The sequence below is a fragment of the Magallana gigas genome, chromosome 1 (genome assembly GCF_963853765.1).
Source record: "Magallana gigas chromosome 1, xbMagGiga1.1, whole genome shotgun sequence".
Classification (NCBI taxonomy): domain Eukaryota; kingdom Metazoa; phylum Mollusca; class Bivalvia; order Ostreida; family Ostreidae; genus Magallana; species Magallana gigas.
This window is the reverse complement of record NC_088853.1, coordinates 58,612,461-58,638,100: the sequence shown is the minus strand read 5'-3', so window position 1 is coordinate 58,638,100 and position 25,640 is coordinate 58,612,461. Positions and strand designations below refer to the sequence as shown.

General features: G+C 33.5%; 2 long non-coding RNA genes across 2 annotated transcripts; both read left to right on the top strand.

Moving 5' to 3' along the window:
* The first annotated feature begins 13,974 nt into the window (after positions 1–13,974).
* On the top strand, positions 13,975–15,703 carry LOC117688461 (uncharacterized). Its single transcript, XR_010712241.1, has 4 exons — positions 13,975–14,197; positions 14,383–14,475; positions 14,682–14,744; positions 14,973–15,703. It is a non-coding gene; the product is annotated as an uncharacterized lncRNA (long non-coding RNA).
* A 4,910-nt stretch (positions 15,704–20,613) lies between these two features.
* LOC136273996 (uncharacterized) lies at positions 20,614–22,045 on the top strand. The gene is made up of 3 exons (XR_010712240.1): positions 20,614–20,784; positions 21,036–21,188; positions 21,439–22,045. It is a non-coding gene; the product is annotated as an uncharacterized lncRNA (long non-coding RNA).
* The last annotated feature ends 3,595 nt before the right edge of the window (positions 22,046–25,640 follow it).

Below are 25,640 nucleotides of genomic sequence, written 5' to 3'. Positions count from 1 at the left end.
AGGAAAAGAATAGAAAACCACAAACAAAATATATCAAAGATCTTAGAGAAAGACTGGTTGAAGCCTACAATTTAGCCTTTAAGGTAGCGGAAAAGTCCAGACAAAAGCAAAAGGAGCAATATGATAGGAACATGAGAGGTGCTGTGTTAGAAGTAGGAGATAGAGTCTTAGTAAGAGTAGTGCATTTTGAATGAAAGCATAAGTTAGCCAATAAATGGGAAGAAGAACCCTATATCATTATAGCACAGCCAAATAGCCAGATTCCAGTTTATACAGTCAGAAAGGAAAATGGAGATGGAAAAGAGAGAACTTTGCATCAAAATTTACTATACCCCATTGGATTTATATCGTACAACAAACCAACACCATTGCCTAGACAAAAGAAGCCTGTAGTACAGAAACATACAGAGCCTTCTGATGATGGTCAGAGTATTTATAGCGAGCAGAGTTATGACGATATTGTGGTTACTGATCTGGAAGAAAATATTCCACAAAATATTGTAAACACAGAGACTCAGGAACCAGCAATTTCTGAAGATATTGAAGATATTTCTGAAAACAGAAGCGCTTCTGATGAAACAGAGATTGTAAATGAGAGTTCATAATCATCTGATCCAGAGGAATCTGAGGAAGAGGAATTTGAGGAGGATGATGCAAATGAGGCTGATGTACCGAGAAGATCATCACGGGTAAGGCAGAAACCTAAATGGTTGACTTCAGGTGAATTTATTACAAAATCCAATGTAACAGTGCATATTTTACAGAAACAAAACTATTTATGATATAATTTATATTTAATTTAAGTGTGTCTAAGTTTTACATTTAAGTATCAATACCCCTTTGAGAGCATCTCAATGAGAAAGAAGTGACAAAAATACATGTATAACCCATAACTAAAAGCGTCAACCAACAGTAAACATTGTTAAACATTTAACTCCATCAAATAATCAATTGTTTTATCCAAATCTTCTTGGGGTTTGTACCTTGACTTTTTTGTTCATTTACAATTTGGCGAGTTGGTGGAGGTGGAATTAGAGCAAGATGGGCAGATCTCCTTGTGTGGCGGAATTGTTATTCCGGAATTGTTCTACTTTGTTTACCCTCCGTTATTGGTTTTGTTTTATAGAAGGTAGTGCTACAATACCGCCGAAAATGTTTACGTTATTATTTTTGTCCTCCAATGCTTTGTGAGCCAAAGAGTAAGTTTAGTTTATATGCATTTTGTTAACAATACTACAGATGCCGTGCGTAAACGTTCTTTTACATATTTTGCATCATATTTCTTGCATAGATACTTCATCTTTAAAAACCTCGTGTTGCAAGTGTGTATAGGATAGTGTAAAACATGGCTTTGTCATCTATAATTTTGTTATATATGCCAGATTTATCATTTAGACAGTACAAGTTTCTATGAAAATGTTTTTTCAGAAAAGTGTGCTTGACAAATGTGCAACTAATGATTTTACAGTGTAAAACTTCCACATTCATGGTTTTTCGAATTTTGGCATAGTGTAAAATGTGGATCTGCTACATGTATTTTTAACTGCTAATTACATTTGTCATCTGTATAATAATGTTTATGCGGGTATGTACTTATGTTATTTGTTGTTATTTTCAGTATTTTCACCCTCTCACGAGGAGGCAACAATAAACTGAAAAACAAGACAGATTTTTCGGTCTTATAACTGCACAGTGAAAATATCTGGCTTTCATCGTCGGTCAAGATGAGCCTGAAACTGGAGACAGAATCGAGGAGAGAGATGACTCGTGTGCGGCCTTTGTCAACATATGGACAAGAATTATATGAGTCAACAGTTATTAGACACCTGTTTAAGATTCCTGAAATCAAACGTGAGATTGATGGATGCATAGATGACATTAAGCTACTCGACTTAAGATCTATCAGCAGACCAAATGCAGACACTTATGAGAAACTTTTAAAGTCTTGCTATGAAGCATACCGTAAGTGTTCGGAAGATTTCGTTGCATACTTGCAATCAATCATACAGTGCACCATGCAGTCCTTTTAGCTCTGGAGAAACAATTCCTCACAATGAGGGTAGAGGCCATTACATTTGCTGAGGTTCTGGCTACTCTTACAGGACATTGCATGGCCCTGTCCATTCTTTTGATAGCCTTAGCATTGATAATGGGAAAAGTTGGAGCACCATCCTCAGCATAAGGAAGAGCGACATCTTGATTTTGATGATATCAGTCAACTTGCCCCTGAATCCACTAGGATAATTCTTTCCTCATTACAGAGGTTTTAGGAGTTGGGTCCTTTTTCTTGAAAGGTAACTTAACAATCAATTTCTCTTTTTTACCCAGCTTCTCTCTTTTACGTTCATCACGGTGTTTTTCGATAAAACGTTGAGTCTGTTTGTCAACAGGAATACTTCCTTTCAGTAATTTCTTAGCTCCAATGAGAAACCATTTCATTAAAGTCTTACGGCTTAACTCGATAAATTTGCTAAAATAAAAACAAATACTGTACATTATGCCACAGGTTCGATTTTTTTAAAGACACCCCCCTCGTTCCCCCGGGCAGGAAAAAATTGGGTCCGCAGCTGTACATGCATTTTGTTTTTAAAATGAAGATTTACATTTGGAAAGATTCTGTATTTCATTCAAATTATTCTTTTTTAAATGGCAAAACCTTACGCAGTGCTAAGGATAATTTAAACTTCTACATTGTCTCTCATCATCAATTCCAATGGGGTTGTGTCAATACGTCTTACATATCTACATATGAGTTGTCATTCTAGAAAAGAAAAACAAATTATATTAAAGGAAGGAAAAGTGGAGATAGATACATGTACATACCAAAATCCGAAACTAAGGTACTTGGCCACCAACATTCCAACATCACTTTGCATGTTATTAAACTTCAGTAAATGTAAGCATTATAGATAGCAACAGACTTGTAAATTTTCAGGGATGTAAACCATTTCCTTTTAACAAGATACTTGATGGAATGTACGAGTATCTAATACTAAAACGTGTATTAGATTACACAGATGTATATTTTTCTGTTATTTCAAAGTACATACACTTATCAAAAACTTTTTCGAACTTAAAATTGCATATACACGTGTACGTCATTATCATGCCATCATCATAACCTGTATGCAGTTACATCTGGTATACAGTTGATGTCTTTTATTTTGGTCATTATTTTTTAATGGCTTAAATGATTTCTTTCTGTGAACATCGTTTTTATGGTCCATTATTTTTAAATCACTTTTAATTTATCTAATATACTGTAGCAAAAATGAAAATGCAAAGACATTTTGCTATCTACATGTACATGTACGTAGAATAAGTAAATAAATATTTTTACAAAATTGAAAAAAAAATAAAGAATACAAGGTAAACAACCACTATATGAGATAATATTTGACTAGCGTTCTTATTACAAACCTGCAAGACGATTGTTTCCATCTTGCATTAATCAAATCATCTGCGTAAACATTAGGAATTGTAAACCATTTTAATTATTGGTGTATTAATTGATGTCCTTTTTATTTTTGCTAAATAAATTTATCACAGACAATCATTTCGTTAGACTCTATGTATTTATTCATGCATTATGAAAGTGATAAAAAACAGAGTTGCAGACTGTTTTGGCTCTAGAAAATAAGACTATTATTTACATTCTCAAAGAGTACCCGTATACTTGATACGGGAATTGTACAAGTAAACAATTATCAAATACTGACCAATTTGACATCCCTAATAATTCATATACCTTTAAACAAAAAAATCCCACAGGATGTGAAGTCCTGCTGTATGGGATATCTGTAGGGCAACTTAGGTGCCACTCTTCATAACCCATTGTTTTAGGGAAAGAGCTACAAAATTCAGTCAAAGTTTTCACTACTCTTTCTTTGGTTCTACATTGAACAACAAATGCATTGATGTGGTCTTTATATACATTATAGGAACATGCACAGTTAACTTTCAACAGATAAACATATCTTACAACTTGTCCTTTCTTTATTTAAATATATATTCATTCCATGTTAGTATTCATAGTTGACATTCTTCATATAAATAAACATGATAAACTTACTTTAAATGTTTTGAGTATAGCCGAAGACTTTTAGTCTTATGGAGTGGATCCATAACATAACAACGTTTATGTTGCACATCAAGAACCTGTAACATATGATCTTTCTGAAAGCATATTTTAAATGATTGAAGCTTTAGGCTTAACTTTTTTTTTTAAATTCTATAAAATCATTATAATAATAACATCCTTAATAGTATCAATATTTTCTAAATGCTACATCTATGTAGAATAATTTTCAGAATGAAATAGAAAGCAGATTTATTTTACATACTAAATTACCAAAAATTCATAAATCTATTTTTGACTGTTATACTGCTTATTTATTGTTTCCGTGATTCCTACTTACGACAGCCACCCAGTGGCAACTCTTCTCGTTTAGACAGCCTATGACTACATCATATTTTCTTATGTCCTGCTGTAACACAGAATTCAATACAACATTTGTTACACATTAAGTCATTGTCAATATTTCAGTTTCATATTACATAAAATGTAAATAAACCTTTCAATACAAAGATAATCAAGTGAGATTTTTGTTAGTTATTACTATTGTGACAATGGTTATCATACATTTTGTGTGGTATTTACCTTTTTCGACCACCCCATATGGCCTTTCCCCAACATGATAGACGTTATTATTGGACTGCTGACACACAGCATCGTCTACAATAATAATACAGTTTTGTTTTAGAAAATAAAAGAGAGCTGATAACACTATACAATCAGAGTGACAAAAATCCCATGCTCTAAGAATTCATTTTTTCTATCATTTGTTTATTGCAAAGTGAATATTTTCCATGTTTCTGTTTTCAAATGTTTATCATACCTGGATCACCTGATCCGTTTTTTCTTTAATATGCCTATATATGCATTCATTATCTACAATTTGACAAAACTGAGCATAAATATAAAACCTTCATGATAAATGCTACATCGTGAAATACTATATACCAAATTTTCTCTTTATATATAAATAATCTTATAAAAACAACTAATACACATGCCATACTTTTCTCCTGATATACCTGTATGGGTCACCCTATATTAGGTGTGCCTTATTCTATCCAATCTACCGGTATGTCATATTTAACAGTCTTAATATACAAATACAAATGTATCTGGAAGTGTAAACAATATCTATATTCAATAACCGAAATAAATGACAGAATTTCTACTCTAAAATCAATAAAAGATAAAACATAAATTTACCTGATCATTCAGCTCTTTTCCGGGTCTTAGCGTAGCAAGGTCTGCTACGTACATGGTTAGACCATGCACCAGCCCCATCTTCTCTTCTGTCGACCCCTCCCATTTGGTCAAAATAGCTTTTACTAAATCTTTACCAAACAAATAATAAACAATATATTAACCTCTTATCAATAAATTTACTGCACTATTAACAGCAGCAAAATTGATAAAAGATCATTTATTTTTTCAAGTTTTAGGGCCCAGGCCCTAAACCAGGCCCTGGACCAGGCTCCAGTCCCCCAAAAAATAAAATTAGAGTTCTTAAAACCATTGTGAAAAAATTAATATGATAAACATATATAGTATTTATAAATACTCATTCAAAGTTTAAAAAAAGGAAATCATTTATCAAAATACAAAATGTAATGAATCTCAGTAGATCTACACATCTGTGAGAATCTGAGATACAAGACTTAAGTCTTATTTCTACTAAATATACTAAAAAACACTTCCTAACTTGGTGTTAGTATCTGGCTGATATAACTGAAATTAAAACTCTAGGGTTTATCTGGTTGATTTTTGTTGTGTGAGTTTATCCCCAAATTTTTAATTGCTTACGACATTGGACATAGGGATCTCCTTTCGCATCTATACGTCAACTATACCACACTAGTTTTATGTTATTATAAATTGAATTCATGGATTCACTTTCATCTGAACAATGAGAACAAATTCGGAATTAAACTATAATTGTTGCATCCATTTCATACCGGTGTATCGTGCCAGCAATGGTAATGTTATCATAGTTACAATTTCTAGGAGCTTATTTTATGACAATCGGAAATAATTATTGACAAGCAGCATAAACATTTCAGCGGAGACCAATTATGATGGAATAAGGTATTTATGCGTTTTTCCTGCAGAACAAATTAGTACTTTGTTTATGAAATTAGGAAACGCCCGATTTTCAGTTTCACACTCATTAGAGTTAGATACAGTCTCGGAGGGATACGTCTCATATGACCATAAGGAAATATCTGATAATTGAAAAATTGCGAATGGTTTTCGAACCTCCGCACTTAATCACACCAACCCTATGATGAAACACACCGTATTATAGCTACATACAGGTATCAACTTACCAGTGGTCTTGTGTTTCCTAAGAGCCATTCTCGAAGAATAGCCTTATAGCAGCACAAGCTGAAGAGAAGGGAAAAAGAAAGTTAATTTACATTCGTATCTTCAATGATAAAAGAGTTCTACAAGTGCTCATTAATACACACTACTTGGGAACTATTTTCGGGTGACCTTGGGTCCTAGTTGAGCGTACGTGTTATCCTTCTGCAATTTTATAATACCAGAAGGTGACAACTAACGACCGTCAATTGACTTAATTACCTGTTCGGTTTCGCCATAATTATAATTTTGTAGCTTGAACCTTTGGATATCAAAAGACCATTTCATAACAAGCTACTGATAATTTAATTTTCAAAGAACTACGTCTTGATACGTTAAACACGTAGAAAGTAAAGGCGTGTTAACTGTTAAAACGTTGTTATAATTTTTTTCAGTGTGATTTTGTGTGTTGTGCCATGGCGAGTCGACTTCCGTCCGTGAGGCCACTCATTATGTCGTTAAATATCTGTGTGACTATAATATTTACATTAGAAGCCGTGTTTTTTTTGAAGACTGACTCTTCGATCCTTGTTGGCAAGGAGAACGACATTGAGTGGGGGCGCCCGAAAGGTGTCGATCGTGCCGTAGTTCTGCATTTAGTATATTCTTTTAATTAATAAAAAACGATATAAACTTTATTGATTACATACATGCGGACTTTTTTTTCAATTAATTGTAAAATCGTGACATAAATACATTTATAAAATTTGTCGTAAACATATTCAAATTAAAAACTACGCAAAGTATGTATTATTGCTTTTTCAGTTGTTATACACTTTTATAGCATATCTCTATTTTAGAGCAGCACATAGCCACAATTACAATAAAAAATGTTTGAAAAGTTGCGAAAATTACAATTTGTGTCGTTCGTCCAAATTATTCAATTCCCAAATAAACAGTGATGTACATCTTCTGTAGCGCACACGTTAATGTCACAGTCAATCAATTACAGCGTTGGATCTCGCACGAACTTTTGGATCAGTCGTTAGTTATTCAGTTAAATATACACAACTGTTCATTCGCGATATCTCTGCAAACAATTTACCAGGAACGTCACCAGTAGCATTTCCCTTCATAAGGACACACACCGGGGCCACCTTATATACATGGTCAATGTAGGTTGCGCATTTTTCTGGTGTCGCATCGGAACTCCAGAATCCTAAGATACAGTCTTGACGCTCTTGCTCCGTTTTCGGCGCGACCCTGGCGACGCATCTTTTAAGTTCTATCCACACCTTTTCTATAGGATTGAGGTCCGGACTTTCTAAAAAAAGTAATTAATTTTAAGTATTAAAATAATAACACACTTAAATATACATCCTTTTTAGATAAAAGAGCATTAAGTGTTTCTTTCTGAAACGGCTTTAATTCGACCAAAGAAAACTTACTGTAGATGGTTTTTGTGAATTCGGCCATGTTGGATCTTATCCCGATTGAAGTAAGTACGGGCTTACGCGATTGGCCAGATTTTACTTTTGAAAAACCTGCACAAGCCAATCAGATAAAAGCATGAATGATTAATGAGCGCAAGAAAAGTTGAATGGGAGGACCCACGGTCAGTAAGCGTATGCGAGACTGGCCGTGGGTTTCCACGATGCATGCAATATAGTCACGGGGAATGAAAATCACTTCGCTGTTATCATCAATTCATTATAAGCGTGTTCGCTATAACCGTGTTTTACTGTATCTCTTTATGATAACTTCCACCAAAATTTCAATACTTCCGCAACTATGAACATACAAAAGGTTCTTTAGAATTCGGTGGTTGTTACAACTGTATTTTCGTTTAGAAGTCTGAATGCTCTAACCGATTTCTAAATGTACAACACGTCATTTTAGAATTTTCTTAATTAAAGTACTATATCATATATATAGTAATTAATCATTTGAACTGAACTACATTCAGTACCCTGGCAACACTTACCCACACGATATTGAAATAGTTTTGCAGATGTTCATTCTCCTGAAATATTGTTGACTTCTTTAAAGCAGTAACGTTTTCTTCGATTTGATCCATTGTGAGGGAACCGGCTATTCTCTGAAAACTGTAAATAAAAAATATATATATGTAAATGTAGCAATTTATAATTTGCCTAACTCAATTCATAATGAAGCGGAACTACAATCATTTCCCTTTAAATAATTTTATTCGAAATGTTTTGTGACAGCAGCATGCATATGAATGTGCCATTCTGCTATACATAACTTGATTGCTACATGTACCAGCGTTCGTTGAAAACCAATCTTATCGTTAAGAACATGCATAGTATGTATCTATCAGATACTGCATATTAATGCCAACGATTTTTCAGCACTACCCGTAAGTAACATATGTCAAAATTGTATGTTGTAGAAAAAGTTGATTTATACAAAAGTAACACTGGACAACTCTAGAAATTTAAACTCAATCAAAATATTGACATTTCATGTGCCAGAAAACTGCGAGACTGAAAAATATTTTAATTTCTTCTTTTAACAATGGCCCAGTGGCGGCAGGAAATTTAACTTGTCTTTATTATATAATGAAACATTTATTAAATGCACAAAACAGCTTATTTCGTTTATAGGCAAGTGTGCAACCGAATTTTTAAAAGAAATTCACACACTGTCGTAATATTTCATCTTTTTATTCCCCTTCCATGTTTTCTTTCCTTGAAACGAATCTCATCAAGGCCTGTTTGATATGAAACTTGCAAAGATCTATATGTAAAAATAACAACATGAGTGAAGATAGTAAAACGTTTTATATAAATGTTTCAACTCCCGCTGAATAATTTAAAACAGTTTTTTAGAGTTTTTTGAAACACAAAAAATTTTATCAAAGAGGAAATTGATTTAGAAGGTTGAAAAGGTTTATAAAAATAAAATTACATTGAATACAGTTAAAACTTTCCAAAATGATACACAGTACCTGGAGACATTTTTTGTAAGGCATTGCTCCTTGCGATGTCACAATCACTGACAATAGAGGACGGGTTCCACTGCGGATTTCATGATTTAAGAATAGTAAGGCCATCGAAAATGTCTTTTTCGGTTTCCTCATCTGTTATAATGATATCGATGGGAATATAACCAACGCTCATACAAAGGAAGTTTATATTTCGATGTGTTAAAAGGATTGTCGATGACAAAACATTCCCCAAAAGTTGATAGTATCTTTTTCTGCCATTCTGTCTGTATTACAATCAGAAACTTTAATCTTTTTCTTCGCTACGGAACACCATTTGTCAATTATTACTGATTTATTTATACATTTAAAATTTGATATACTTCTTTCTGTGCGCAAATATTTTCATCAACAATAGTTTCAGAAAAATAGTTTCAGCAAAACTCAAACTATATGGAAACCTTGCTGAAACTTGAAGTTAAAGTTTCATGTATAGTTTCCGCAATGCGGAAACCATGATATCGATTCAGCTAGTACATGTATCTATGATATATCTATGATTGTATGATATATGATAGTATCTATGATATATCATATACATATGTAAGAGTGATCTTTTGTTTATTTATTGCTACATAAATAGCGTAAGTACAAATCACTTGAGTCATGTTGTTGTCATTTACTAAAGCACATTCACATATATTTAAAAACATGATCTGAAATGTTTTATTTTTTCATTTTTAATTGGTTTAAAGTTTAGCTGTAGATTAATTACTAAATCAAAATGTCCGTGTAACTTAATTCGGCATTGATTTTTTTAATTTGAAAAGGATATAAAATTATATATTATAATATTCAACCCTTGTTTAGCCATAATGTATTTATTTCTAAACATACGCTATTTTTTTAACGTCTCAGGTAACGAGATCTCTCTCTCATTCATCTCTCTCTCCTGAGAATCACTTAAAGCTATGTAAAGCCGAGTATGTACCCAATGTTTCAAAAATTTCATAAAAATAATTTGAAAAATTATAACCACGAATTGTGTGAACATTAATAGTTTACAATGTTTAAGAAATCGGCGATGCAAGTTTTGAGATGATTACGGTCAGAAAGGAAATAAAGTATTTTGTAACTGTTTTAATACATGTAAGAATTACAGCATTCAATCTTAGTATGTGTTTTTTAATCCCGTAGAAAAATCTAGCAAAATATTGAACTTAACTGGTCAGCGATAATCTCCGTCCGTATTCACCGAAAGACATTAGGTCAATAAGCCGTATACGGAAGTTGCACTCTTACTGTACGGTACGGTACGCTTTAATGTCCGTCTGGAGGAGGGTCTTGCATAAATTATCTTGCAAGCTTTTTGCACGGTACGGTACGCTTTGTGAACGGTACGGTTTGCTTTGTGAAGGGTACGTGTTGTTTAGTGAACGGTACGGTACGCTTTGTAAACGGTACGTTTCGTTTCGTGAATAGTTAGCCTTTAAATTTATTAGTGTCGATATCGATATCGTCATTTTGTAAAGGATATCGTCGATATCGACAATAAAATTGATTTTGCAACTTCATCAGTGTATGTCGAAAGCGATGTCGATATCGCTATGTTGCGGTCGATATCGGCATCATAATTGGTTTATCCTTTTTCAAAATTCGATTTCGATGTCGATATCGTCGATAAATTTATATAAGACATGTATAGAAAATTTTGGCCACAGTCACTTTTTGATTCTATATCTGATGAAAAGTGCTACCAGTATTAAAGTGTCATATATCAATGAAATTGACATGAGCTCCTTTATCCACAGAATGAATGCAATAAATATTCTAGCAATTTATACCCCTCAAATAACCAGCAAAACATCAATTTATCCCTTTATTTCAAAATTTTGACCGGGCCTTCCGGGCCTTTCCTTCGAAACTATCCCCTACCACCATTGCCGTTTACTTGTTCTAAACTGACTAACTAATAAATACATCTATTTAGGACTGGCATAATACCTTCTACCTTTTATCTTTTTTGTGTGTTGAATCAAAAAAAGTTTTTGGAAAAAATAATATTCTTACCTTTTTAAACACCATTTTTATTTTTTAAAAATTCATTACATTAACAAATAAAATTTGAAACCAATGAAAACACGTTTGTTGGTATCCAAGTCACAAGGAATAAAAGTATCTGCCATTCTGTTTATATACCAGGTATCTGTGTGACGGTGCCTACTTACGAGCGGTGTTCAGCTTTAATGTATCAAAAAAAATTCCATAATTTATATATAATATTCATGATCAAAATTCAATGACACCAAATCGTTACCGAGTTTTTCGGCAATATTATGAAATCGGCAATAATGGGTACTGTTACGTTACGACACACAAGGCAACTACCGGAAATAGACTTATGAGATAGCCCCCACATTCCATAGTAAAATTTCATTCATATCTATTGGCCTAAATTCGTCACGTGATAAGTCTCTTTCCCACGGTGCCTTCCAACTTTTATCATTCATAAGTAAAAGCATGCAGCATCTTAAAGAAAATGATATATTTAAAAAAATACTCACGAGGGCAGGTTTTGCCGTTTCTGTCTCTTATTCGAGGCATTCTGATGGGACGGACGTCCCATCCGACAATCCTTACGTCGCAGCTAAACACCCGTATTTCCCTCACATGCACAGGTTTCAGTTCGTTCTTTATTAATCGCACGCATCCCGATGTACCAGCAGATGTACAAGAGTAGATACCATGTATACCAGGACACAGATGACATGTTAAAACTTGGCCTAATGGAAATAATAACCAGACGACGATTCTCACGGCTTTCTCCATTGCTATCCAACTTTCCAATGCCGCGAAAGTTGCACGAGCTTCGTACCCGGATCATCATCATGTGATCAAAATGTAACCTTATTAGGAAAATGGACGCATTTAGAGAGTGGTGCGCCACTTTTTTTTTTACACTTGATGAGTGACCCAGATTATTAATTAAATTAAGTTGTTTTTAAATTTGCCAAACAGAACTTTAACTGAAAAGTGATATGTTAACTGGGAAGTGATTTGATTTTTTTTTCTTAGTTAAAGCCATAATTGGCGTAGATCTAACTACTAAAAAATTTACAGCCATTCGTAAGAAAAAAAGTAAAAAGATATGTTTCTTATATTTCTGCATGACAGGAGTTTAATTTACTGTGATTTTGAAGGTCTTGTATTTAGAAACGTTTAAAAAAATAATTAATAATCACCCCCTGGGCCCCAACCAGGGCTGTTCAGACCCCTTGCCTAAAACAGGCGCCCGCTTTAACTTCAAATTCCGGATCCGCCCCTGGTTTGATAGACGGTTTCGAAAATCATATAGGACATTTTTGTATGAGACAAGTGTGTGTCACAAATTTCACACATTCAGCCCCCATCATTTGTACGCATGTTGGTGGCCCTTTATCATATATAATAAATGTATTTTATAATTCATCAACTTATTTTGATTGTTTATTTTCACTACACAGTGCTGGCGCTGGTTGAGGATAGCCCTCATGTACATGTCAAGCTGATACAACATCGCCTATAAATAGAGTATCCAGTTTCTCAACCATATATTTCTGATCCTATCCCCATAATATTGTTCGACTAAATCACGTTTCGTGCATTTATCAAAAGTCGATTGTTAAATCTCGGCTAAATTCTTAAAATAATATGCGCTGCAGTGTTGAAAAGTTTTCTTGTAGGTTTTTTTTAGTAAAAATATTTTTAAAAAAAAAGGTCGATATACTTTATTCCTGTTTGGTCAAAACAAACTACTTGTAAATTCATTTTTACTTTGTATCGGTAGGTATGAATAATTCACAGCGGAATATTACAATAATTTTATTTGTTTTATAACTATTTGTAAAATGATAATTTTATTATGTTGATAAATCGGCTCACTTAACCTTAGTAAATGGGTGTGTGTGTGTATATATATATATATATATATATATATATATATATATATATATATATATATATATATATATATATATATATGTTGTACACAATATAAAATATTTTTTATATAGGTAGATAAAAATAATTTACTGCTGAATTACATGACTTAATATTTAATTTGTTTTATACCACATATACAATGTATAGATATGGAAAACAATGACCTAAGTACTTTATAATTACACAGCCGAGTAAATATGATGAATTGAATCAAAAAGGTCACATTTAATAAGGTACATGTGTAGAAAATTAGAACAATTACATGTATTTATTACATGTATTATAAATTTACATAATTTCTTCAACACGATTTCACCTGATTAAGGACACAGTGATTAAACAGATCACGCAGGTGTGTCGCGCAGATATGTCGCGAAGCAGCGGTAGTTTTAAAAAAGATATTTTTTATGTATATTATATGCATAAAAAATATCGTAAAATCACGTATTATAATCACACCCAAAAGCGAATACCTTTAAATACTAGCTGTTTCCTTCACTCTACCATCAGCAGAATAACTACCTACCCAACATAATAGCACATAAGTATTTGGACATGATGTAAGTTTATTATTTTTCTATTTCAATTTCAAAAATGTGTAAAACTAATGATATGTACCTTAAGTATGAAAAATATAGCGTTAAATTAAATTTAATTCAAAAAAAAAAGAATTCGATCTTTTGTGATCATCTTTGATAATACATGTATATTACATAAATACTTCATTGTATTTTGTCAGACTTTTTAAACATTACTTTTGGGTTTTAAAAAATATTAAGGTTTCATTAATTTCTTATTAAAAGCGAACAGGAAAAGGCTAGACCATTTAGAGATTTTGAAGAGGAATGGGTTGATCTAGGAAAACAGCTTTGCCTAGTTGCTTTTGAACCAGGGTATATACAATGTCATGTATACATTGAATGATAGTGTAAAGTTTACGAAAATAAAATAACAAACATTTCATTTTGGAGATATACAATGTGATACTTTTTTTTTTGAAAACGAGTCACAATAATATTTTGATAACATGTATAAGAAAGCAAAAATTTTTACTTTACATATAATCATATTTCTATAGGAATTCTCCCAAAGACGACGTGGAAGAAATTGAGTCCCCATCCCTTAAAAGAAAACTAAGTCAGGCGGAGGACTCTTACATTTTAAACAAGAGGTATATGATTTTTTTATTTAATTTACCATTAATTGTTAAATTTATACTACCATGTAATTGTTTATGTAGTATTAATCTATAGTCAGACAATTCGTTTTAGACTGACTACTATATATAGTATTTTATCAAATAACCTACTTTTTTTTTTTTTGCAAGGTCTTCATGTAGCATTTGAGTTAATTCTTATCTATTTGGTTATTCTGTAGGAGAACAAAGCTACAAAAACTAAGTGTAATGGAGGATGAAGATGTCATACTGACCAATCTAAGGTAGCGCATGGCTTTTTTGTGTGTTTCTTGTACAATTTTTCTTTAATCTTTTTTTTACTTTATTAAATCTTAAGGAGAAAACATAAAAATTAGTGTTAGTTTTTTTTAATCTAAGGTAACGTATGGCTTTTTGTGAGTGTGTGTTTTACAATATTTCTTTTAATTATTTATAATTACTTTAAGAAAAAAAAAACGTGAAAAATAGTGTTAATTTTTTTAATTATTCAGAAAAGAGGACCCATCAAAGTATGAGGAATTAGAAAAGAGAATACGGGGAGATGGAACCTCCAGGTGTTTGGGAACTTCGGTGGGATTTAAGACCACCCCGACAATTATTGGATACCACTCTCAGTCGCCAGAAAACTGCACGTCTCAGGGATTTAAGACCACCACAACGACAATACCTGTGTATTCGTCTCAATCGCACGAATGCAGTACGTCTCAAGGATTTACGGTTAAGACCGTCGCGCCAACTACCGACTATCCCCCTCAAGAGCCAGAATGTACCATGACAATTCCTGCTGCTCGCCTCAGTCGCCAGAATACAGTGTGTCTCAGGGATTTACAACCGCTGCAACAACTATTAAGAACCCCCCTCCTCAGTCGCCAGAATGCAGTACGTCTCAGGGATTTACAACCGCTGCAACAACTATTAAGAACCCCCCTCCTCAGTCGCCAGAATGCAGTACGTCTCGAGGATTTAATGTGGGTTTTTTACAACGTTTAGCTGGCGGTGCCTTTCCTCTTCAAGGGGAATTAAATGCTCTCAGTGAGTTGGTTGACTCTATGAGAGTCGATTTATTACAAACTTCGATGCTCATTGACTATGTTAAAGATTTTTTAAAGAATTATACATTTTGATTTTCAATTGAGTATCCCTCTGGGTGTTTTTTTTTTGTATTTTATTGAAAAGGACTACGTATCGTGTGTGTTGTGCACCATTGTGTACATTGTATACAACATAGCATAAAAATGTTAATAATAAATGTATAATTTAACATAATTATCCCTCTAAGTTTGTTTTGTATTTTATTGAAAATGTGTACATTATATACCATACTACAGAAAGTCTTGCAACTTATTATGAAACAAAATCTTTTTATGTATTCGGAGAAGCTTATGTTGTTTGTTGATATTCATTGGGTATCTTTTTGTATTGCCTACAGTATCAATAATAAATATTCTACAAATGTTCACATACCTTTTGTCAAGTTTTCTAGCATTAGGACTCGTTAATTAATAATTTCTCTCAAAAACGCTTGCTGCTTTTATACTGAATCGTGCTCGGGGTGTAACCGTTAACGCCCATACTATAATAGAAGTTATAGTGGTTGTTATCATTTAATATTGTGGGTGTAACCGTTACACCCATAATATAGAATGTCGCGTAGTGATTATCATTTAAAATATAGAACGTCATAATATATTGGGTGTGTCTGTAAACGCCTAACCCTTGACTGTGTAAACTATCTCATGGGGTCAGTGACTGTAGACTCACTCTTTGCACTAAGGTAACCCATGACGTTATTGACTGTAGACTCACCCTTGGCTGTGATCTCATATATCCCACCTTGACCTCGTGTGACCCTTAGGGAAAAAACCCATGACGTTGTGTGACATTTCTGCCTGTAAACTCCCCCGAGACTGTATCATGACGTCATCCCTGGGGAAAACCCATGACGTCATCCCTGGGGAAAACCCATGACGTCATCCTGACTGTAGAGTGTCCTTGACTGTAGACTACCCCCTGACTGTAGACTACCCCCTGGGGAAAACCATGACGTCACCTGACTGCAGAGTGACTGCTCTCTGTCCCCCTTACTACTTACTGAGGTCCCCTCTAGCATTTCCCCACCAGTAGTGTCTTTCTGCAATCTTCTCTTCTTGGCTTCCTCTTTACGGTGGATGTCTCTGGCCTGTGTCATCGGAGCGAGGGGCATTAACCTGTCTCCTGGTGGTCTGTACTTGGTGTTAGACACCAGAACCGGTAGAGGCTCTACCGTACCCCTGTGTCTGATGTTCCCATGACGGATAACCTGTCCTAGCACTGATATACGGGCACCCTTCAACAGGACATCTGTATACTGAGACACATTCTTGGTGGTACTCCTGCAGTCCTTATAACTCTGGAAAAACAATCCCTCACACCTTTCTTCTTCGCATTACATTCCACCCTCCTTCCAGAGGGGACGTATATCCCGGTCTAGTTCCATCAATTCTTCCTCACTGACAAACAGGTGCAGTACAAATCCTTCCATTGACATCTCCCCGAAAATATTTCAACCAATATACTAAATACTTTTATTCAAAATCTGCATGTAGTTACAGGGTATAGAATAGAGCGCTCAACAGACCAACTGTCTATGAAATGTTTTAAAAATGGCCTTAAGTTTCCACTAATTCAGCATTTAATTTATAAAATGGCATTGAAACTGGTTTGCCTTCACAAATTTCACGATTTTTCTTCCATTTTTATCGACTGAAATTCCTAATGTGTTGTAGTCTAATAGTAATAGCTTTTTAAGACTCAAGTCATCATGATAAAAATATCGTTATTAAGGTTCCTTAATGATACACGTTAAACGAATTTTAGAAACATACAACAATAAAACAAATGATATATTCATAACAAATAAAATTTTACCATGTTTTATTGTCCTTGTATACATGTATTTTTTTATATAATATAATAATCATTTTTTTGAAGCAATATATTTATTGCTGGACAAGACTGCATCATACATTTTGTCCATCTATCATATACAGTAATCTCTGACAGATATTGAAAAGTATATTTAGTTCTTAAAAAAATATACAAGTATAAAACATGTAAACAGGTAAAAAGATGTTATGTTTTACAAAAAAATACAAGCATATACAAAAATGGAAATAAAAAAAAATCATCTTCACTCCCTTCATCATCATCATTGATGATCTCAATGTTAGCACCATTATATTAAAAAAAAAAAAAGAGAAGCACCATGAGTACATGAAAATCTGTAAGACAATAATAAAAATATGTAAACGAGCAAGATTAGTTTTTTAAATATTTTTGTATACATAGTTTTATGTATTACACATTATGACATTTATAGATAACAAAACTAAAAACAAAAGCTTCTTAAATAAACAGTTATTCAGATTCTTGTGGAAAAAAAATAAAAATAAAAATACAACAAAAAATGTTACTGACCGAAATTTGTCTCAAAATAATCCTGGTTGGCACAATCACATAATTTTATTTAATGATAACTCCATATACTTGCATGTAAATATTACAATATCACAATGAATACACTACCAAAGAAACTAATATTTATTTTGCTAACAAGATAGTCAAAGGGAAGTAACTTCTAAATGCAAAACAGAAAACATGAAAATGTAGCAGCATAAAAAAAAATCTGAAAACAAAGACAGTTTACCATTAATGAAGAATGTTCAACAGAACAACTTGTAACTATTGACAAAAAATATTGTTTAAAATTTAGACCAAGAATATTGCTTTATATTGTATAGTTACTTTCCTTTGCATATCTAATTCATCTAATCTAACAACACTTGATCAAAATTAAAACTAAACTACACTGGTTTTAGACCAGTTTAGTCTTCGGGCACATGACAGTCTCGTTCGGTGCCCTACTGGCTCTTCCTCTTCCTCCTCCTCCTCCCGGTTAATCTCTGGCGTAATGGCGACACTAGTACTAGACGGTGAACCACTGATGGTGGAAGATGGTGGTGTGTGCATCACCATCAGTGGTATCACGCTCAGCTGTCCTGGGGAGAAGACCGGGTTCTAAGTGGGCTGCTGTGTTGGCTGGTTATTTGTTGATCGCTCTTCCCCGCAGCATTTTTTGAGAAACCATTTCTTGAGTAATACCAATAATGCGGCAACCGATGCCATAATCGCCCACATTAAAAATCCTACAATTTTTTTTAGAAAAAATTAGTCATTTGACAACTGTGAAAAACAAATTTATAACGTACATTAAAAGATCATTTTTTTTAAATTTGAACAGTTAATTGTACTGATAATTAGTTACTCTATGAAATTAAACTTCTGAAAAATGCAGGATAGTTAGACAACATGAAGTTCAAATGAATGTGAAGTAGTTACCTAAGGCCATGTCCGTAAGAGATTCAGTTTCCTCCGCTGAATTCATTGCCTTCAGAATCTTCTCTTTTAGATCCTTTATAGTCGTTCCTATAATAAATAATCCATAACCCTTTTTTAAAAAAGGTTCAATCAATTTTAAGATTATTTTCTTTGTGTCCACCCATTTTTACATTTAACTCTCATCTAAAAAAAAAACAAACTTGCCATGATTTTTAGACTTGTAAGAGTGGTGGTCGTCTCTGTTTGTTTCGTTCTTACAGTTGTCTCTATAAAATAATTTATATTTTCTGTAAGAGTTGTAACTCTTTATCCTACTACCAATTCTGTAAAAACGGAAAGCTGATCGACTAGATCGCTTTATTTTACTACCTATTCCATAGTAAATTTTATTGACTCAATAAACCAATCATTTTGACGTTATAAGTCACGTGACTTAATGGCCAATACAGTGAATGAAAGTTCACACATCCCATGCTAAATTCTATTGACTCGATTGGCCAATCAATTTGACGTTGTAAGTCACGTGATTTAATCAAATGAAGAATTTCCCACAGTGATGTTCCAATAAATGATACATGTATACGTTCCCCATTTCATTCTGTATATAAAGTCATTATAGTAATTATTACTTTTTTTCTAGTAAACCTTTTTTTTGATAACACGGTTGACCTTCTTTATTAAAATTTCTTACCTTGTTTTTCAGGCCGTGTGGTTACTGGAGCGGTGGTCGTCGTCTCTATTTGTTTGGTTCTTTCAGTTGTCTCTAAAATAATTTATATTTTCTGTAAGAGTTGTAACTCTTTATCCTACTACCAATTCTTTAAAAACAGAAAGGTGATCGTCTATAGATCGCTTTATTTTTACTACACATTCCATAGTAAATTTCATTCACTCTATTAGCCAATCATTTGGACGTTAAAAGTCACGTGACTAGTGGGCATAACAGTGAATGAAAGTTTCATTGACTAGATCGCCCTACTTTACTACACATCCCATGGTAAATTTTATTGACCCGATTGGTCAATCCTTTTGACGTTATAGGTCACATTCCATAGTAAATTTCATTCACTCTATTAGCCAATCATTTGGACGTTAAAAGTCACGTGACTAGTGGGCATAACAGTGAATGAAAGTTTCATTGACTAGATCGCCCTACTTTACTACACATCCCATGGAAAATTTTATTGACCCGATTGGTCAATCCTTTTGACGTTATAGGTCACATGACTTAAAGAAATGAAGAATTTCCCACAGTGAAGTTCCAATAAATGATACATGTATGTGTTCCCCATTAAATTCGGTATAAAAAGTCAAAATGGTAATTATTACTTTTTTTCTAGTAAACCTTTTTTTTTTTATAACACGGTTGACCTTCTTATTAAAATTTCTTACCGTGTTTTTCAGGCCATGTGGTTACTGGAGTGGTGGTCGTCGTCTCTATTTGTTTAGTTCTTTCAGTTGTCTCTATAAAATAATTTATATTTTCTGTAAGATTTGTAGCTCTTTACCCTACTACAAATTCTTTAAAAACGGAAAGATCGCTTTATTTTACTACACATTCCATAGTAAATTTTATTGACTCCCTAAGCGAATCATTTTGACGTTATACCCCAAAAGTAAAAATAACTGCTTTTAGAACAAGTGAATGCAAACCGAAACTATTCTACTTAAAATTTATAAACATTTATTATAGAATTGAAATGATTTTAAAACCATTATAAATTTTCAAATCAATTTTGTATCATTACACCTTTTAATGATAATAAAATAAAATTAAAAATATGAAAGAAAAAACCGTAAGTGTGTATGTATCTTATTTTCACATTTTTTCTCACTCTTTTATTGAAGTTGTATTCCACCCCCTCCCTCTCCAGACTACCATTCGACATTGAGTACAATTGGCACGAAAAATGAGTCATTAAAAAGGTAAAAATTGGATATTTGTGCAACGCGTAATGTACCAAAATGTGTTATATGTGTATTTAATAACTTTTTTAAAAGATCTTTAGTCATTACATTTTCATATTGTTTAATTTCTAAACTATTCGCTAATTATTTTTTATGAAATAAAATTTAAAAATTTGAACTTAAAAAAAGCATGTTCAAAAAAGTTAGATAATTTAGTTTAACCATAATAAAAAGTTAGTGTCTTTCACGCTCTCTCTCGATCTCTTTAGACCTCTAAGTCCTACACCAGAGAGTCACGGTAACTGCGACACCTTTTCACCAGTTGCCAGCTACTCGCCGGCCCTGGATTCAAACTGTAGTGCCTTTGCGCCAGTGACATGTACCATTAGTCAGGCTGAAGACTCTGTCCTGACTACTTTAAGGTGATGAATGTTTAAACACATTATTTACATAGCAATATTGAATTATCATCTTATTGATTGCCATCGATGTAAATTCATTTACAAAACGGTTCTGAAAAAATGTGATTGAATTACTTTTGCTAAATTCTATGTTATAAAAGGTGTGTGTTATTAAAACTCGCAAAAGAATTATCACCAAATGTGGGATATAAATAAATTTAATGTCGAATCTGACATTCTGTAACTAAAGTTGATTCTGTTTCATTAACAGGCGAACAAATCCGGACAAGATGCTCAAATTGGAAAAAAGGATGAAGGAATAAAGCAAGCAGGATGTCTTGCTAGAACAAGTCAACGTCTTAAAAACCCTCCTGGCCAGAGTGACAGTAGATTGCGAGCAAATGAAAAATATCATAAACTTTTTAGAAGACAAAGTAGATAACAGTACCTCGGCTAAAAGGGTCAAGTTTACAACGCTATAGTTGAAGCCCGTGTGTATCCGTGAATCCAACAATACCATCCTGAGCTCGCGATGATTGTGAAAAGATCAAAATAATAACTGACTTAGTAAAGTTTGTGTAACAACTTTTTTTTCTTAATTTGTTGTAGATCATTTTTATGTTCAGTTTGATAAGTATTTTTGTCTGCTTAAAAATGTCTTAACTTTATCTATTTTTATGATGCTATATTCATGATGTGTAAATTGGAGAAAAGGATGAAGGAACAGAGCAAGCAGGATGTCTTGCTAGAACAAGTCGAAGTCTTAATAACCCTCCTGGCCAGAGTGACAGTAGATTGCGAGCAAATGAAAATTATCATAAACTTATGAAGATAAGTTGTCTAAAGTAGATAGCGGTACCTCGGCTAAAAGGGTTTTTATTTTTGATTTGTGGTACACTAACAATTTGTGAATGGATCCTAACAATATCGTCAAGACCATGCATTGCTGTGACTAACATTTATGTAACTATCTATTCTCTCATACGTGCTGGTTTTCATCTTTTTTATGAGTTCAAAAAACAGAATGTTTTATAGGTATTTTCATTCACATGTGTTCCTATTTCATAAGTTTTATATAATGCAGAATCTTATATTTTATTGTACAATGAGATTACTTTTTATGTCTTTAAAATATCCACAAATGTGTTAATAATTTCGTGGTAAAAGAAATAATAAAATATTACTTACTCAGTTGAATTGGATCTTTTGATTGCAAGTGATGTATGTGCATAGAATCTCAAAATTTGACCTTTTTATAGCAGGCAAAAAAAAGGATATTAATTTTTAGAACCCTCCCTTGACTGTTGCTCTGTGAACTAAGGTGACCCTGACAGTTGATATTTATGGTATCATCCTTCAACTGTTGCTCTGAGAACTAAGGTGACCCTGTCAGTAAATATTTATGGTATCATCGCTCAACTGTTGCTATGAGAACTAAGGTGACCCTGACAGTAGATATGTATGGTATCATCCTTCAACTGTTGCTATGTGAACTAATCCTTTGAGTGTTGCTATGCATATTGACTGTGAAATGCCCTCTTTATTTTTACTCTAGAGTCCTTAACTGTGAACTACCCCTGACTGTAGAGTCCCACCTTGACCTCGTATGACCTCTAGATTGACTGTGAACTACCCCCTGACTGTAGAGTCCCACCTTGACCTCGTATGACCTTATGGGGAAAACCCATGACGTCATCCTGACTGTAGACTGAGTCCCACCTTCACCTCGTATGACCTTATGGGGAAAATCCATGACGTCACCCTCCTGACTGTAGACTGACTGCTCTCTGTACCCCTTACTACTGCCTCCTTCTTTGAGGTGAAATATCTTTTGATGGTACCTGCAAAAAACATCAATCAATAAGAAATGTTCTCAATATAAAAAATCAAGTAGTTTTGAATCAATCTTGTTATCAGGCCAGAGTAAGCTGGTTCACCTTCTCAGTAGACTGAGAAATAAATCATATTAAATAACTGTATCACGAAATGCATATACATGCACAAAATCTCATTTATATTTACAGTTGTGGTTACACTACCAGCTTTGCAATTTGTCTATGGTTTTAATTTTTTATCAACTGCCTGTTAATATAACAGTTGTGTTTACAGATCATAGATATTTTACTAAAAAAATGTATACATGACATTTAAAATTTACCATGTATAACTTCCTCTGAGGTATCTGGGGCAATTCCTTGCACACTTTTTTTAATGTAATTGGTAAGTTCAAAGTTTTCTTCATCTGTATACCTGTGAACAAATGGCAAGAGTTAATATAGAAATACCTCTTTTTCAAATTCCATGTCATGTCTCTCAAGGCCACTTGTGTAAAAATCTTTAACTGCAACCTGAAAGCATTCAGAATGCTTAAGATACTTGGTCATGCTCTTCAGTGTACATGTACAGTTGAACTTCGATATCTCGAACACTGATATATGGAATACAATGAAATTATCGAATAGATTTTTAAGTCCCAACAACTTAATTTTCAAAGTTTTAAAATGGTCTCATCTAGTTCGAGATAACAAAGTTTGACTGAATATAACTTACCTCCTACAATATAAAGTAAGGAAATCAATGGTTAATATTAGTTAATGAACACCGTGTATATTCCATACACAGTCAGTTCGTAATATGCAAAGACGTAAATCAGCGGTAAACAATGATCGTTAAAGCTCATGTTTAAAACATATTGAAGAAAGTTTTCAAGCAAACTTACTTTTCTTTATTCGAAACAGACGACTGAATTTAAAAATCTCGGATATTTGCGTGCTATAAACCCGAACCCACAGTTTAGCCGATATCTGGTCTTAGCCAATAACTGGTACAATACCAGTACACAATGTTGAATTTTTTTTTTAAACTTGCTGTTTTTAAATTTTAATACTAATGTAGTTTATTTAAATAAGTTTTTGTAATAAAGTATTATGATTTTTCAATTGACAGGAGTCTCTGCCAGTACCGCTCTACCCTCGGAGAGAGAGACCAGTCAGACTACTGCCGCGGTTCTACCTACAAGGGGAAGGACTTCCTAATCCCAACAGAGCACTATTGCAGAGCCTTTGACACAATCTGAGAAGGAATCCACAGAGGAGGAGGCACCAACTACTACTACTGGCACTGTACCAGTTATCGGCTATAATTTAACGTATTCTTTTCGTGTTTCCTTATTTCTTGATATATTGGAATAAAACTTTTAATAATTGAAATTGTGAACTCCTTATTTATCCATCGGTTAGATTATATCATCATTTAGAACCCAAAACATTTTTTTTGGATCAGTCTGTATTTGTGGGTAACGAACCCGATGATATTGCGAAGTAAATATTTTCCCACAAATAAATTATACACAGTCAATAGTTAAAATTTTCAAAATTGTACTGAAAAGTTGCTTACCAAAAAGTAGGTCCAGAGGTTTGCTTGGGTGAATTCGCACGGCGCTCGGATCGCCGATTATTGTCACTTTCTGGAGGTGACACGCAGTTACGTAAACGTCTCTCACCTCAGCAGAATGAACCTCAATTTCTCTACAAGGGAGAGTGCATCTTCTTATTGGGATGGAAAAAGTTAAACATACCGTGGAAAGGCAGATAAAACCTATGAACATAACTTTGGCAATGTTTTACTTCATCTCATTTGGGGTTCACAATCTCCAAATTAGTGTCGTGAGGGTTTCCCAATAAAAATCACGGTTTTATCACCCCTTTACCATAACTTTGACCCCTTTTTTTACTTTATCTCATCTGGGGTTCACAATCTCCTTATTTGTGGCGTGAGGTTTGACCAATAAAAATCACGGTTTTATCATCGTGATGCTGAGGACTAAGTTTGGTAATAATAATACAGCGGTGGATCAAGGTTTTTTTGTAAAGGGAGGGTCCGGGTTCCAGTATTATTATTTTTTGGTTTTCAAAGAGGGTGTGGAGGGCTTCACTCTCAAAATACTTTATTTTTACCATGTTTTGGTAAAATTTTCTGTATAAATGTAGACACTAAATCTGTGTTTAATTCATAGCTTTGAACATGTTAAGACAGTATTTATAAAAACAGTAGTTATAAAACAGTATTTATCTGGTCACATTGTACTTCTGCGCAGGTATGTCGTGACAGAGCGGTGTTTTTGAAGTCAGAAAAAATTTACCGGGTTAAATTAAAATGAAATTCATATGAACATGATTAATTAGATTAATTACATATGCATTGTACATGGTGTACCGTCACTTAATTAATGTCACCTCTTAAATTCTAAGGATATTTTATTTTTAACATATCAAATTTAAAGGTTACCAAATGGAAAAACTCGTGCAAGTTGAGTATTACCACCTCCCGGAAAAACCTTTCCTCCAATCACCACCTAAAATTTCTTCTTTGGAGGGTAGAAAGATGTGAAGGACTGCGGTCAGTACACATCAATGACCGAGATTAAAATCAACATGGGTGACGAGTACCTTGCGTTTTCGTAAGTTTTCTTTA